This window comes from Bombina bombina, chromosome 9, assembly GCF_027579735.1.
Source record: "Bombina bombina isolate aBomBom1 chromosome 9, aBomBom1.pri, whole genome shotgun sequence".
Lineage (NCBI taxonomy): Eukaryota > Metazoa > Chordata > Amphibia > Anura > Bombinatoridae > Bombina > Bombina bombina.
The window spans coordinates 270998399-271013853 of record NC_069507.1 but is presented as its reverse complement, the minus strand read 5'-3'; the positions used below and the strand labels follow the sequence as shown (position 1 = coordinate 271013853).

At 39.5% G+C, this 15455-nt stretch overlaps 1 protein-coding gene across 1 annotated transcript in view; it reads left to right on the top strand.

The window, feature by feature from the left end:
- Positions 1 to 15455, top strand: part of LOC128640316 (alpha-2-macroglobulin-like protein 1) — a gene marked incomplete in the record, with an annotated part of 543542 nt that overhangs the window by 150457 nt on the left and 377630 nt on the right.

Genomic DNA, 15455 nt, shown 5'->3' with positions numbered 1-15455 from the left:
AAATGTCCAATTAACTGGTATTATGGATGATACGTAGGGTCAATATTAACCTTTGAACAGTACCGTTAATAATAGTTCACGATAGGACCATAATGGATATAAATTTTTCAGTGTAAGAAGTGTATACACATTCCTCTGTGCTTGGTCGGATTGCTGCTGCCTCCCCAGAAACTGTGATAGCCACTCGGTCTCTGTAAAAAACTATAACAAAAAAGGGGAAAGGCGCAACCGCGACTCACAGCATCAGTTTATTAAATACACATTTAGGACAAACAATATTGCACTTACAAGATAGCAATAAAATAGTCACCTTAAAACTCCAAACCCTCCTTGCTATCGATCTTTTGTATGCAGTCCCTTCAGGCCGTTATTTGTCACCTTCCAAATGGGTACCGCTATTTCGGATCTTATCTCACTATGTGAGGTCGCCTTATGTGCAGGGTGAGTGTAAGCGTTAGTTCCAAAAACCTTTAGCACTCCTGGACGCGTTTCGTCCGCAACACGGGCAGACTTTTTCAACAGGTAATGTTTGGATACAACTGTGTAATACCGGAAGAGGTTTTGAATTTAACGGGTTCCACAGAATCCCACCTCTGTGCTTTGATTGACAGTTTAGCCGGCATATAAATACATTGTACAAATCGCAACTGTTCATAGTGGTAGATACATTTGACACTTGATACATATAACACATTAAAAAGTTTGTGGTTTGATTGTCTAAAATGTAAATACTCTCTGGAAATCCTTTGCTATATAAAAAACATTATATATATATATATATATATATATATATATATATATATATATATAAAAGGATTAAAATTTCATAAAAAGATACCATTCAAAAAAGCATTGTATGGAAAACACCGTGAATAAAATCTCTAATTTTAAAAACACTATCACCTAGATTACGAGTCTTGCGTTAGCCTTAAACAGCAGCGTTGAGAGGTCCCAACGCTGCTTTTTAATGCCCGCTGGTATTACGAGTCTGGCAGGTACAGGTGTACTGCTCACTTTTTTCCCACAATTTTAGCATACCGCAAATCCCCTTACGTCAATTGCGTATCCTATCTTTTTAATGAGATTTTCCTAACGCCGGTATTACGAATCTTGGAGAAAGTGAGCGGTAGACCCTCTCTTGTCAAGACTCCTACCGCATTTAAAAGTCAGCAGTTAAGAGTTTTATGGGCTAACACCGTAACATAAAACTCTTAACTAAAGTGCTACAAAGTACGCTAACACCCATAAACTACCTATTAACCCCTAAACCGAGCCCCCCCCCCCCCCCACATTGCAAACAGTTAACTAAAGTTTTTAACCCCTAATCTGCCGACCGGACATCGCCGCCACTTCAAAAAATATATTAACCCCTAAACCGCCGCACTCCCGCCTCAAAAACACTAGTTAATTTTTATTAACCCCTAATCTGCCATCCCTAACATCGCCGACACCTACCTACATTTATTAACCCCTAATCTGCCGTCCCCAATGTCGCGCAACTATATTAAATGTATTAACCCTTAAACCTAAATCTAACCCTAACACCCGCCTAACTTAAATATAATTTAAATAAAACAAAATAAAATTACTACAATTAAATAAATTATTCCTATTTAAAACTAAATACTTACCTATAAAATAAACCCTAAGATAGCTACAGTATAACTAATAGTTACATTGTAGCTTTCTTAGGGTTTATTTTTATTTTACAGGCAACTTTGTATTTATTTTAACTAGGTACAATAGTTATTAAATAGTTATTAACTATTTAATAACTTCTTTAAAAAAAAAAACTTAATTACAGAAAAAAAATAATTACAAGAATTTTAAACTAATTACACCTAATCTAATTTCCCTAATAAAATAAAAAAGCCCTACCCTATACTAAATTACAAATAGCCCTTAAAAGGGCTTTTTACAGAGCATTGCCCCAAAGTAATCAGCTCTTTTACCTGTAAAAAATAAATAAAATACCCCCCAAACATTAAAACCCACCACCCACACACCCAACCCTACTCTAAAACCCACCCAATCCCCCCTTAATAAAACCTAACACTAACCCCTTGAAGATCACCCTACCTTGAGACGTCTTCACCAGCCTGGCACAAGTGGTCCTCCAGAGGGGCAGAAGTCTTCATCCGATCCGGGCAGAAGAGGACCTCCAGATGGGCAGAAGTCTTCATCCAGGCAGCATCTTCTATCTTCATCCATCCGGAGCGGAGCGGGTCCATCTTCAAGCCAGCCGACGTAGAGCATCCTCTTCTTCCGACGACTCCCGACGAATGAAGGTTCCTTTAAGTGACGTCATCCAAGATGGCGTCACTTAGATTCCGATTGACTGATAGAATTCTATCAGCCAATCGGAATTAAGGTATAAAAAATCCTATTGGCTGATGCAATCAGCCAATAGGATTGAAGTTCAATCCTATTGTCTGATTGGAACAGCCAATAGAATGCAAGCTCAATCCTATTGGCTGTTCCAATCAGTCAATAGGATTTTTTATACCTTAATTCCGATTGGCTGATAGAATTTTATCAGCCAATTGGAATCTAAGGGACGCCATCTTGGATGACGTCACTTAAAGGAACCTTCATTCTTTAGTCGCTGTGGAAAGAAGAGGATGCTCCACGTCGAATGTCTTGAAGGTGGACCCGATCCGCGCGGAAGGATGAAGATAGAAGATGTCGTCTGGATGAAGACTTCTGCCTGTCTGGAGGACCACTTCACCCGGCTTGGATGAAGGCTTCTCCCAGCTTCATTGAGGACTTCGGCCCAGTTGGATGAAGACGTCTCCCGATAAGGTGATCTTCAGGGGGTTAGTGTTAGGTTTTTTAAGGGGGTATTGGGTGGGTTTTAGAGTAGGGTTGGTTGTGTGGGTGGTGGGTTTTAATGTTGGGGGGGATTTGTAATTTTTTTTTTTTACAGGTAAAAGAGCTGATTACTTTGGGGCAATGCCCCGCAAAAGGCCCTTTTAAGGGCTATTTGTAATTTAGTGTAGGGTAGGGCTTTTTTATTTTGGAGGGGCTTTTTTATTTTGTTAGGGGGGATTAGATTAGGTGTAATTAGTTTAAAAATCTTGTAATTTGTTTATTTTCTGTAATTTAGTGTTTGTTTGTTTGTTTGTTTTTTGTACTTTAGCTAATTTTATTTAATTGTATTTAATTGTATTTAATTTAGGGAATTCATTTAATTATAGTGTAGTGTTATGTGTTAGTGTAACTTAGGTTAGGTTTTATTTTACAGGTAAATTTGTATTTATTTTAGCTAGTTAGTTATTAAATAGTTAATAACTATTTAATAACTATTCTACCTTGTTAAAATAAATACAAACATGCCTGTAAAATAAAAATAAACCCTAAGCTAGCTACAATGTAACTATTATTTATATTGTAGCTATCTTAGGGTTTATTTTATAGGTAAGTATTTAGTTTTAAATAGGGATAATTTAGTTAATTATAGTAATTTTATTTAGATTTATTTAAATCATATTTAAGTTAGGGGGGTTAGGTTTAGGGTTAGACTTAGGTTTAGGGGTTAATACATTTAGTATAGTGGCGACGACGTTGGGGGCAGCAGATTAGGAGTTAATAAATGTAGGTAGGTGTTGGCGATGTTAGGGATGGCAGATTAGGGGTTAATAATATTTAACTAATGTTTGTGAGGCGGGGTGCGGCGGTTTAGGGGTTAATATATGCATTATAGTGGCGGCGATGTCCAGTTTGGCAGATTAGGAGTTAAAAAATCTCTTTTAGTGTTTGTGATGTGGGAGGGCCTCGGTTTAGAGGTTAATAGGTAGTTTATGGTTGTTAGTGTACTTTTTAGCACTTTAGTTAAGAGTTTTATGCTACTGACTTTAAAATGCGGTACCAGTGTTGACAGGAGAGGTTCTACCGCTCACTTTTTAGAAGACTCGTAATACCGGCGCTATGTAAGTCCCATTGAAAAAATAGGATATTCAATTTAAGTAAGTGGATTTGCGGTATTTCCAAGTCTGGCCAAAAAAGTGAGCGGTACACCTGTACCTGCAAGACTCGTAATACCAGCGGGCGTTAAAAAGCAGTGTTGGGACTGGCCAACGCTGCTTTTTAAGCCTAACGCAAAACTCGTAATCTAGGTGATAGGTTGGAAACACTTACACCTAAAGGCCTGAATAAAGATTGTGATCTAACAGTGTTTTTGTAGACAATATAAATATAGGACCTAACATTATGTAGCCAGAATCTGTCTCTTTTGTAACAAAAATAAGTTTAAGGGTAAACATATATAAAATATTTAACTGTAGTTACTCATTAAATCCAATAGATGGCAGTAGAGAACTATGAATAGAAAAACTGGCGCCAATTTGCCTTTATAAGCTTGCAATCAATGTATGTGAAACAAGTATGATTAAGGGGGAGGCCCAAAACATCACAATTTGTTTTTATTCTGTTTTCAATAAAAGGATACATTTTACCAAGGTGCTGTGGACCGACTCAGTGACTATTAGTGGTGATGAATCTATTTGCATGATTGTGTTTTAAATATTTCAGGTAATAGTATTAGATGCAAGAACTGATCACATTTGCTGAACAGATACTTTGTAATAAATATATAAAACCATGTTTTGAATTACCTGCTGTGAATTTCAACATGGTAACTGTATATGTCATTGTTGCGCGATTGTCGGATTCGGAGTGAAGTAACGGGTATGAACGCTTTTACAATCTGGCTTTCTCTATAGACAAATTAGTCATCTTTGTGAATGCTCTGGTGACATGTGTCAGTTGACGCGCCCTACAAAGGGGGTTCAGTGATAGGATTTGATGCATATATCCTAAAATGTCAAGTTTCTTACTTTTGTATTTTCACAATAAATGCTACATTTTAGAGGAACTGCCTTGCGTTGGATCTGTGTGCACTGTGAAGCTAATAGTGTTGTTCATTCAGCACAACACGTGACTGTTTATAGGAATCATAATTTTGTATTATAGCAAGTTTTCTGAATGCATAGCAGAGGATACACTAGTACCCTAGAGGGACCAGCCTTATTGAACACTGCTGTTTACATTTTCGTTTCACATAGGAAGAAACTACTGGCTAGATTACGAGTCTTGCGTTATGAGTAAAAAAGCAGCGTTAAGCTTCATAACGCTGCTTTTTTACTACCGCTGGTATTACGAGTCTTGCAGATTTAGGGGCACCGCACATTTTTTTTGGCCTTATCGCAAATCAACTTATGCAAATTGCGTATAGTCTTTTTTTTTTCTATGGGACTTCCATAGCACCGGTATTATGAACTTGTCCTGGGAGGCCAAAAAGTGAGCGGTACACCCTATCCCATCAAGATTTGTACCGCATTTTAAAGTCAGTAGTTATGAGTTTTATACTACAACGCTGTAGCATAAAACTCATAACTAAAATGCTAAAAAGTACACTAACACCCATAAACTACCTATTAACCCCTAAACCGAGGCCCTCCTGCATCGCAAACACTAAAATAAACATATTAACCCCTAAACCGCCGTACTCCCGCCTCGCAAACATTAGTTAAATATTATTAACCCCTAATCTGCTGTCCCTAACATCGCCACCACCTATCTAGATTTATTAACCCCTAATCTGCCACCCCAACATCGCTGCCACTATTTTAAATTTATTAACCCCTAAATCTAAGTCTAACCCTAACACCCCCTAACTTAAATATAATTAAAATAAAAAACATAATTTATGCTTACCTGATAAATTCCTTTCTTCTGTAGTGTGATCAGTCCACGGGTCATCATTACATGTGGGATATTAACTGCTCCCCTACAGGAAGTGCAAGAGGATTCACCCAGCAGAGTTGCTATATAGCTCCTCCCCTCTACGTCACCTCCAGTCATTCGACCAAGGACCAACGAGAAAGGAGAAGCCAAGGGTGTAGTGGTGACTGGAGTATAATTTAAAAAATATTTACCTGCCTTAAAAAACAGGGCGGGCCGTGGACTGATCACACAACAGAAGAAAGGAATTTATCAGGTAAGCATAAATTATGTTTTCTTCTGTTAAGTGTGATCAGTCCACGGGTCATCATTACTTGTGGGATACCAATACCAAAGCAAAAGTACACGGATGACGGGAGGGATAGGCAGGCTCTTTATACAGAAGGAACCACTGCCTGAAGAACCTTTCTCCCAAAAATAGCCTCCGAGGAAGCAAAAGTGTCAAATTTGTAAAATTTGGAAAAAGTATGAAGCGAAGACCAAGTTGCAGCCTTGCAAATCTGTTCAACAGAGGCCTCATTCTTAAAGGCCCAAGTGGAAGCCACAGCTCTAGTGGAATGAGCTGTAATTCTTTCAGGAGGCTGCTGTCCAGCAGTCTCATAAGCTAAACGAATTATGCTACGAAGCCAAAAAGAGAGAGAGGTAGCAGAAGCTTTTTGACCTCTCCTCTGACCAGAGTAAACGACAAACAGGGAAGACGTTTGTCGAAAATCTTTAGTTGCCTGTAAATAAAATTTAAGGGCACGAACTACATCCAGATTGTGCAAAAGACGTTCCTTCCTCGAAGAAGGATTTGGGCACAAGGATGGAACAACAATCTCCTGATTGATATTCCTGTTAGTGACTACCTTAGGTAAGAACCCAGGCTTAGTACGCAGAACTACCTTATCCGAGTGAAAAATCAAATAAGGAGAATCACAATGTAAGGCTGATAACTCAGAGACTCTTCGAGCCGAGGAAATAGCCATTAAAAATAGAACTTTCCAAGATAACAACTTTATATCAATGAAATGAAGGGGTTCAAACGGAACACCCTGTAAAACGTTAAGAACAAGGTTTAAACTCCATGGTGGAGCCACAGCTTTAAACACAGGTTTAATCCTGGCCAAAGCCTGACAAAAAGCCTGAACGTCTGGAACTTCTGACAGACGCTTGTGTAACAGAATGGACAGAGCTGAGATCTGTCCCTTTAAGGAACTAGCGGATAACCCCTTTTCTAAACCTTCTTGTAGAAAAGACAATATCCTAGGAATCCTAACCTTACTCCAAGAGTAACCTTTGGATTCGCACCAATATAGGTATTTACGCCATATTTTATGGTAAATCTTTCTGGTGACAGGCTTCCTAGCCTGTATTAAGGTATCAATAACTGACTCAGAAAAACCACGCTTTGATAAGATCAAGCGTTCAATTTCCAAGCAGTCAGCTTCAGAGAAGTTAGATTTTGATGTTTGAAAGGACCCTGAATCAGAAGGTCCTGTTTCAGAGGTAACGACCAAGGTGGACAGAATGACATGTCCACCAGATCTGTATACCAAGTCCTGCGTGGCCATGCAGGCCCTATTAGAATCACTGATGCTTTCTCCTGTTTGATTCTGGCAATCAATCGAGGAAGCATCGGGAAAGGTGGAAACACATAAGCCATCCTGAAGGTCCATGGTGCTGTCAAGGCATCTATCAGGACCGCTCCCGGATCCCTGGATCTGGACCCGTAGCGCGGAAGCTTGGCGTTCTGTCGAGACGCCATGAGATCTATCTCTGGTTTGCCCCAACGTGGAAGTATTTGGGCAAAGACCTCTGGATGAAGTTCCCACTCCCCCGGATGAAAAGTCTGACGACTTAAGAAATCCGCCTCCCAGTTCTACACTCCCGGGATGTGGATTGCAGACAGGTGGCAAGAGTGAGACTCTGCCCAGCGAATTATCTTCGATACTTCCATCATTGCTAGGGAGCTTCTTGTCCCTCCCTGATGGTTGATATAAGCTACAGTCGTGATGTTGTCCGACTGGAACCTGATGAACCCCCGAGTTGCTAACTGGGGCCAAGCCAGAAGAGCATTGAGGACTGCTCTCAATTCCAGAATGTTTATTGGAAGAAGACTCTCCTCCTGATTCCATAGTCCCTGAGCCTTCAGAGAATTCCAGACAGCGCCCCAACCTAGTAGGCTGGCGTCTGTTGTTACAATTGACCAGTCTGGCCTGCTGAATGGCATTCCCCTGGACAGATGTGGCCGATAAAGCCACCATAGAAGAGAATTTCTGGTCTCTTGAATGGAATGAAGGACACGGCATGCATTTTGAAGTTTTGTTAACCTGTCCTCTGTCAGGTAAATCTTCATTTCTACAGAATCTATCAGAGTCCCCAGGAAGGGAACTCTTGTGAGTGGAAAGAGAGAACTTTTCTCTTCGTTCACTTTCCATCCATGCGACCTTAGAAATGCCAGTACTATCTCTGTATGAGATTTGGCAGTTTGAAAGCTTGAAGCTTGTATCAGTATGTCGTCTAAGTACGGAGCTACTGAAATTCCTCGCGGTCTTAGTACCGCCAGAAGAGTGCCCAGAACCTTTGTGAAGATTCTTGGAGCCGTAGCCAGTCCGAATGGAAGAGCTACAAACTGGTAATGCCTGTCTAAAAAGGCAAACCTTAGATACCGGTAATGACTTCTGTGAATCGGTATGTGAAGGTAAGCATCCTTTAAATCCACTGTGGTCAAGTACTGACCCTCTTGGATCATGGGCAAAATTGTTCGAATAGTTTCCATCTTGAACGATGGAACTCTTAGGAATTTGTTTAGGATCTTTAAATCCAAGATTGGCCTGAAGGTTCCCTCTTTTTTGGGAACTACAAACAGATTTGAGTAAAACCCTTGTCCTTGTTCCAACCGCGGAACTGGATGGATCACTCCCATTAATAAAAGATCTTGTACGCAGCGTAGAAACGCTTCCTTCTTTGTTAGGTTTGTTGACAACCTTGACAGATGAAATCTCCCTCTTGGGGGAGAGGATTTGAAGTCCAGAAGGTATCCCTGAGATATGATCTCTAACGCCCAGGGATCCTGAACATCTCTTGCCCAAGCCTGGGCGAAGAGGGAAAGTCTGCCCCCCACTAGATCCGGTCCCGGATCGGGGGCCCTCAATTCATGCTGTCTTAGGGGCAGCAGCAGGTTTTCTGGCCTGTTTGCCCCTGTTCCAGGACTGGTTAGGTTTCCAGCCTTGTCTGTAGCGAGCAACAGCTCCTTCCTGTTTTGGTGCAGAGGAAGTTGATGCTGCTCCTGCTTTGAAATTATGAAAGGAACGAAAATTGGACTGTCTAGCCTTGGCTTTGGCCTTGTCCTGAGGCAGGGCATGACCTTTACCTCCTGTAATGTCATCAATAATCTCTTTCAAGCCGGGCCCGAATAAGGTCTGCCCTTTGAAAGGAATATTAAGCAATTTAGATTTAGACGTAACATCAGCTGACCAGGATTTTAGCCACAGAGCTCTGCGTGCCTGAATGGCGAATCCTGAATTTTTAGCCGCAAGTTTAGTTAAATGTACTACGGCATCTGAAATAAATGAATTAGCTAACTTAAGGAATTTAAGTTTGTGTGTGATGTCATCTAGTGTGGATGATTGAAGTGTCTCTTCCAGAGACTCAAACCAAAATGCTGCTGCAGCCGTGACAGGCGCAATACATGCAAGAGGTTGCAATATAAACCCTTGTTGAACAAACATTTTCTTAAGGTAACCCTCTAATTTTTTATCCATTGGATCTGAAAAAGCACAGCTATCCTCCACTGGGATAGTGGTACGCTTAGCTAAAGTAGAAACTGCTCCCTCCACCTTAGGGACCATTTGCCATAAGTCCCGTGTGGCGGCGTCTATTGGAAACATTTTTCTGAATATAGGAGGGGGTGAGAAAGGCACACCGGGTCTATCCCACTCCTTAGTAACAATGTCAGTAAGTCTCTTAGGTATAGGAAAAACGTCAGTACTCGTCGGTACCGCAAAATATTTATCCAACCTACACATTTTTTCTGGGATTGCAACTGTGTTACAATCATTCAGAGCCGCTAATACCTCCCCTAGTAACACACGGAGGTTCTCAAGCTTAAATTTAAAATTTGAAATGTCTGAGTCCAGTTTATTTGGATCAGAACCGTCACCCACAGAATGAAGCTCTCCGTCTTCACGTTCTGCAAACTGTGACGCAGTATCAGACATGGCCCTTGCATTATCAGCGCACTCTGTTCTCATCCCAGAGTGATCACGTTTACCTCTAGTTCTGGTAGTTTAGCCAAAACTTCAGTCATAACAGTAGCCATATCTTGTAATGTGATTTGTAATGGCCGCCCAGATGCACTCGGCGCTACAATATCACGCACCTCCTGAGCGGGAGATGCAGGTACTGACACGTGAGGCGAGTTAGTCGGCATAACTCTCCCCTCGTTGTTTGGTGAAATATGTTCAATTTGTACAGATTGACTATTTTTTAAAGTAGCATCAATACATTTAGTACATAAATTTCTATTGGGCTCCACTTTGGCATTAACACATATAGCACAGAGATATTCCTCTGAATCAGACATGTTTAACACACTAGCAAATAAACAGCAACTTGGAAATACTTTTCAAAGTAATTTACAAATAATATGAAAACGAACTGTGCCTTTAAGAAGCACAGAAAATATTATAACAGATAAAATAATTAAGTTATAGCATCAATCTTTGTCAGAATATACAGTTTTAGCAAAGGATTGTTCCCCTCAGCAAATGATAACTAACCCAGGCAGCAGAAAAAAAATACACAAATAAACGTTTTTTATATCACAGTCAATACAATCAGCACAGCTCTGCTGTAATGATTACTTCCCTCAAAAAAGACTCTTGAGATCCCTGAACTCTGTAGAGATGAACCGGATCATGCAGGAAGAAAATGAACCTCTGACTGAGTTTTTCTGATGCATAGTAAAAGTGCCAAAAATGGCCCCTCCCCCACACACATAACAGTGAGAGGGATCAGTGAACTGCTCTAATTTAAATCAAAACTATTGCCAAGTGGAAAAAAAGTGCCCAAAACATTTTTTCACCCAGTACCTCAGAGAAAAAAAACGTTTTTACATGCCAGCAAAAAAACGTTTTACCTCAATAATTAATTGTCATTTAAAACCTATTGCAAGTCCCTGCAAAATAGGTTAAGTCTATGTATACAGTTTAAAAGCCAGAGAAGTACCATTTCCCAGAAAACTGAAGTGTAAAATATACATACATGACAGCCTGATATCAGCTACATCTACTGCATTCAAGGCTGAGTTTACATTATAACGGTATGGCAGGATTTTCTCATCAATTCCATGTCAGAAAATAATAAACTGCTACATACCTCTTTGCAGATTAATCTGCCTGCTGTCCCCTGATCTGAAGTTTACCTCTCCTCAGATGGCTGAGAAACAGCAATATGATCTTAACTACTCCGGCTAAAATCATAGAAAAACTCAGGTAGATTCTTCTTCAAATTCTACCAGAGAAGGAATAACACACTCCGGTGCTATTATAAAATAACAAACTTTTGATTGAAGATATAAAAACTAAATATATCACCATAGTCCTCTCACACATCCTATCTAGTCGTTGGGTGCAAGAGAATGACTGGGGGTGACGTAGAGGGGAGGAGCTATATAGCAACTCTGCTGGGTGAATCCTCTTGCACTTCCTGTAGGGGAGCAGTTAATATCCCACAAGTAATGATGACCCGTGGACTGATCACACTTAACAGAAGAAATTACTACCATTACCTAAATAATTCCTATTTAAAACTAAATACTTCCTGTAAAATAAACCCTAAGCTAGCTATAATATAACTATTAGTTACATTGAAGCTATCTTAGGGTTATTTCTCAGGCAAGTTTGTATTTATTTTAACTAGGTAGAATAGTTACTAAATAGTTATTAACTATTTAATAACTACCTAGCTAAAATAAAGACACGTTTACCTGTAAAATAAAACCTAACCTAACCCTACAATTAAATTCCTTAAATTAAATATAATTAACTAAATTCAAAACAATTAGCTAAATTGCAACAAAAAACCCACTAAATTACAGAAAATAAAAAACAAATTACAAGATCTTTAAACTAATTACACCTAATCTAATAGCCCTATCAAAATAAAAAAATCCCTAGCCTAAACTAAACTATCAATAGCCCTTAAAAGGGCCTTTTGCGGGGCATTGCCCCAAAGAAATCAGCTCTTTTACCTGTAAAAAAAAATACAAACAACCCCCCCAACAGTAAAACCCACCACCCACACAACCAACCCCCCAAATAAAAAACACAGACGATCAAAGCATATGGTGTTGTTATAGGAACCTATCGGCTAGATTTTGAGTTCTGCGTTAGGGTTAAAAAGCAGCGTTAAGGGATCCTAATGCTGCTTTTTAACGCCCGCTGGTATTTAGAGTCAGGCAGGAAAGGGTCTACCGCTCACTTTCTTTCCGCGACTCGAGGCTACCGCAAATCCCCTTACGTCAATTGCGTATCCTATCTTTTCTATGGGATTTGCCTAATGCTGGTATTACGAGTCTTGGAAGAAGTGAGCGGTTGAGCCTCTACCGACAAGACTCCTTTATGGGCTAACACTGGAGCATAAAGCTCTTAACTACAGTGCTATAAAGTACACTAACACCCATAAACTACCTATGAACCCCTAAACCGAGGCCCCCCCACATCGCAAACCCTATAATAAATTTTTTAACCCCTAATCTGCCGCTCCGGACCCCTCCGCAATCTACATTATAGCTATGAACCCCTAATCTGCTGTCCCTAACATCAGCGACACCTATATTATATTTATTACCCCCTAATCTGGCCCCCCCCCCCAACGTCGCCGCCACCTACCTACACCTATTAACCACTAATCGGCCAACCGGACATCGATACCACTATAATAAATGTATTTTATTAAGTTAAATATAATTTAAATAAAACGAAATAAAATTACTATCATTAAATAAATTATTCCTATTTAAAACTAAATACTTACCTATAAAATAAACCCTAATATAGCTACAATATAAATTATAATTATATTGTAGCTATTTTAGGATTTATATTTATTTTACAGGCAACTTTGTGTTTATTTTAACTAGGTACAATAGCTATTAAATAGTTCATAACTATTTAATAGCTACCTAGTTAAAATAATTACAAAATTACTTGTAAAATAAATCCTAACCTAAGTTACAAATACACCTAACACAACACTATCAATAAATTAATTCAATAAATTAACTACAATTATCTAAACTAAAATACAATTAAATAAACTAAACTATAATACAAAAAAACAAACACTAAATTACAGAAAATAAAAAAAATTACAAGAAGTTTAAACTAATTACTCCTAATCTAAGCCCCCTAATAAAATAAAAAAGCCCCCCAAAATAATAAAATGCCCTACCCTATCCTAAATTACAAAGTAATCAGCTCTTTTACCAGCCCTTAAAAGGGCTTTTTGCGGGACATTGCCACAAAGTAATCAGCTCTTTTACCTGTAAAAAAAAATACAATACCCCCCCAACATTAAAACCCACCACCCACATACCCTACTCTAAAACCCCCCTTAAAAAAACCTAACACTAACCTCCTGAAGATCTCCCTACCTTGAGTCATCTTCACTCAGCCGAGCCGAATTCTTCATCCAAGCGGGGCAGAAGAGGTCCTCCATCCGGTTGAAGTCTTCATCCAAGCGGGGCAGAAGAGGTCCTCCATCCGGTTGAAGTCTTCATTCAAGCAGGGCAGAAGAGGTCCTCCATCCGGTTGAAGTCTTCATCCAAGCGGGGCAGAAGAGGTCTTCCATCCGATTGAAGTCTTCATCCAAGCGGAATCTTCTATCTTCATCCATCCGGAGCGGAGCGTCAGCATCCTGAAGACCTCTGAGGCGGAACATCTATCCTGGCCGACGACTTCCCGACGAATGACGGTTCCTTTAAATGACATCATCCAAGATGGCGTCCCTCAAATTCCGATTGGCTGATAGGATTCTATCAGCAAAACGTAATTAAGGTAGGAAAATTCTTATTGGCTGATTCAATCAGCCAATCAGATTGAAGTTCAATCCGATTGGCTGATTGGATCAGCCAATCGGATTGAACTTCAATCTGATTGGCTGATTGAATCCGCCAATCAGAATTTTCCTACTTTAATTCCGATTGGCTGATAAAATCCTATCAGCCAATCGGAATTCAAGGGATGCCATCTTGGATGACGTAATTTAAAGGAACAGTCATTTGTTGGGAAGTCATCGGACAGGATGGATGTTCCGCGTCGGAGGTCTTCAGGATGCTGTCGCCCCGGATGGATGAAGATAGAAGATTCCGCTTGGATGAAGACTTCAATTGGATGGAAGACCTCTTCTGCCCCGCTTGGATGAAGACTTCAATCGGATGGAGAACCTCTTCTGCCCCGCTTGGATGAAGAATTCAGCTCGGCTGAGTGAAGATGACTCAAGGTAGGGAGATCTTTAGGGGGTTAGTGTTAGGTTTTTTTAAGGGGGGTTTGGGTGGGTTTTAGTGTAGGGGTATGTGGGTGGTGGGTTTTAATGTTGGGGGGGGGTTGTATTTTATTTTATAGGTAAAAGAGCTGATTACTTTGGGGCAATGCCCCTCAAAAAGCCCTTTTAAGGACTGGTAAAAGAGCTGATTACTTTGTAATTTAGGATAGGTAGGGCATTTTATTATTTTGGGGGGCTTTTTTATTTTATTAGGGGGCTTAAACTTCTTGTAATTTTTTTTATTTTCTGTAATTTAGTGTTTGTTTGTTTTTTTTGTATCATAGTTTAGTTTATTTAATTTTATTTTAGTTTAGCTAATTGTAGGTAATTTACTTAATTAATTTATTGATAGTGTAGTGTTAGGTGTATTTGTAACTTAGGTTAGGATTTATTTTACAGGTAATTTTGTAATTATTTTAACTAGGTAGCTATTAAATAGTTAATAACTATTTAATAGCTATTGTACCTAGTTAAAATAAATACAAAGTTGCCTGTAAAATAAATATAAATCCTAAAATAGCTACAATGTAATTATTAGTTATATTGTAGCTATATTAGGGTTTATTTTATAGGTAAGTATTTAGTTTTAAATAGGAATAATTAATTTAATGATAGTAAATTTATTTTGTTTTATTTAAATTATATTTAACTTAGGGGGTTGTTAGGGTTAGACTTAGGTTTAGGGGTTAATAATTTTATTATAGTAGCGGCGACGTTGGGGGCGGGAGATTAGGGGTTAATAATTGTAGGTAGGTGGCGGCAACGTTAGGGAGGGCAGATTAGGGGTTAATAAAATTTATTATAGTGTTTGCGAGGCAGGAGTGCGGCGGTTTAGGGGTTAATACATTTATTATAGTGGCGGAAATGTCTGGTCGGCAGATTAGGGGTTAATAAGTGTAGGTAGGTGGTGGCGATGTGGGGGGCAGATTAGGGGTTAATAAATATATTATAGGTGTCGGCGATGTTAGGGACAGTAGATTAGGGGTTCATAGCTATAATGTAGGTTGCGGCGGTGTCCGGATCAGCAGATTAGGGGTTAATAGTATAATGCAGGTGTCAGCGATAGCGGGGCGGCAGATTAGTGGTTAATAAGTGTAAGATTAGGGGTGTTTAGACTCGGGGTTCATGTTAGGGTGTTAGGTGCAGACTTAGAAAGTGTTTCCCCATAGGAAACAATGGGGCTG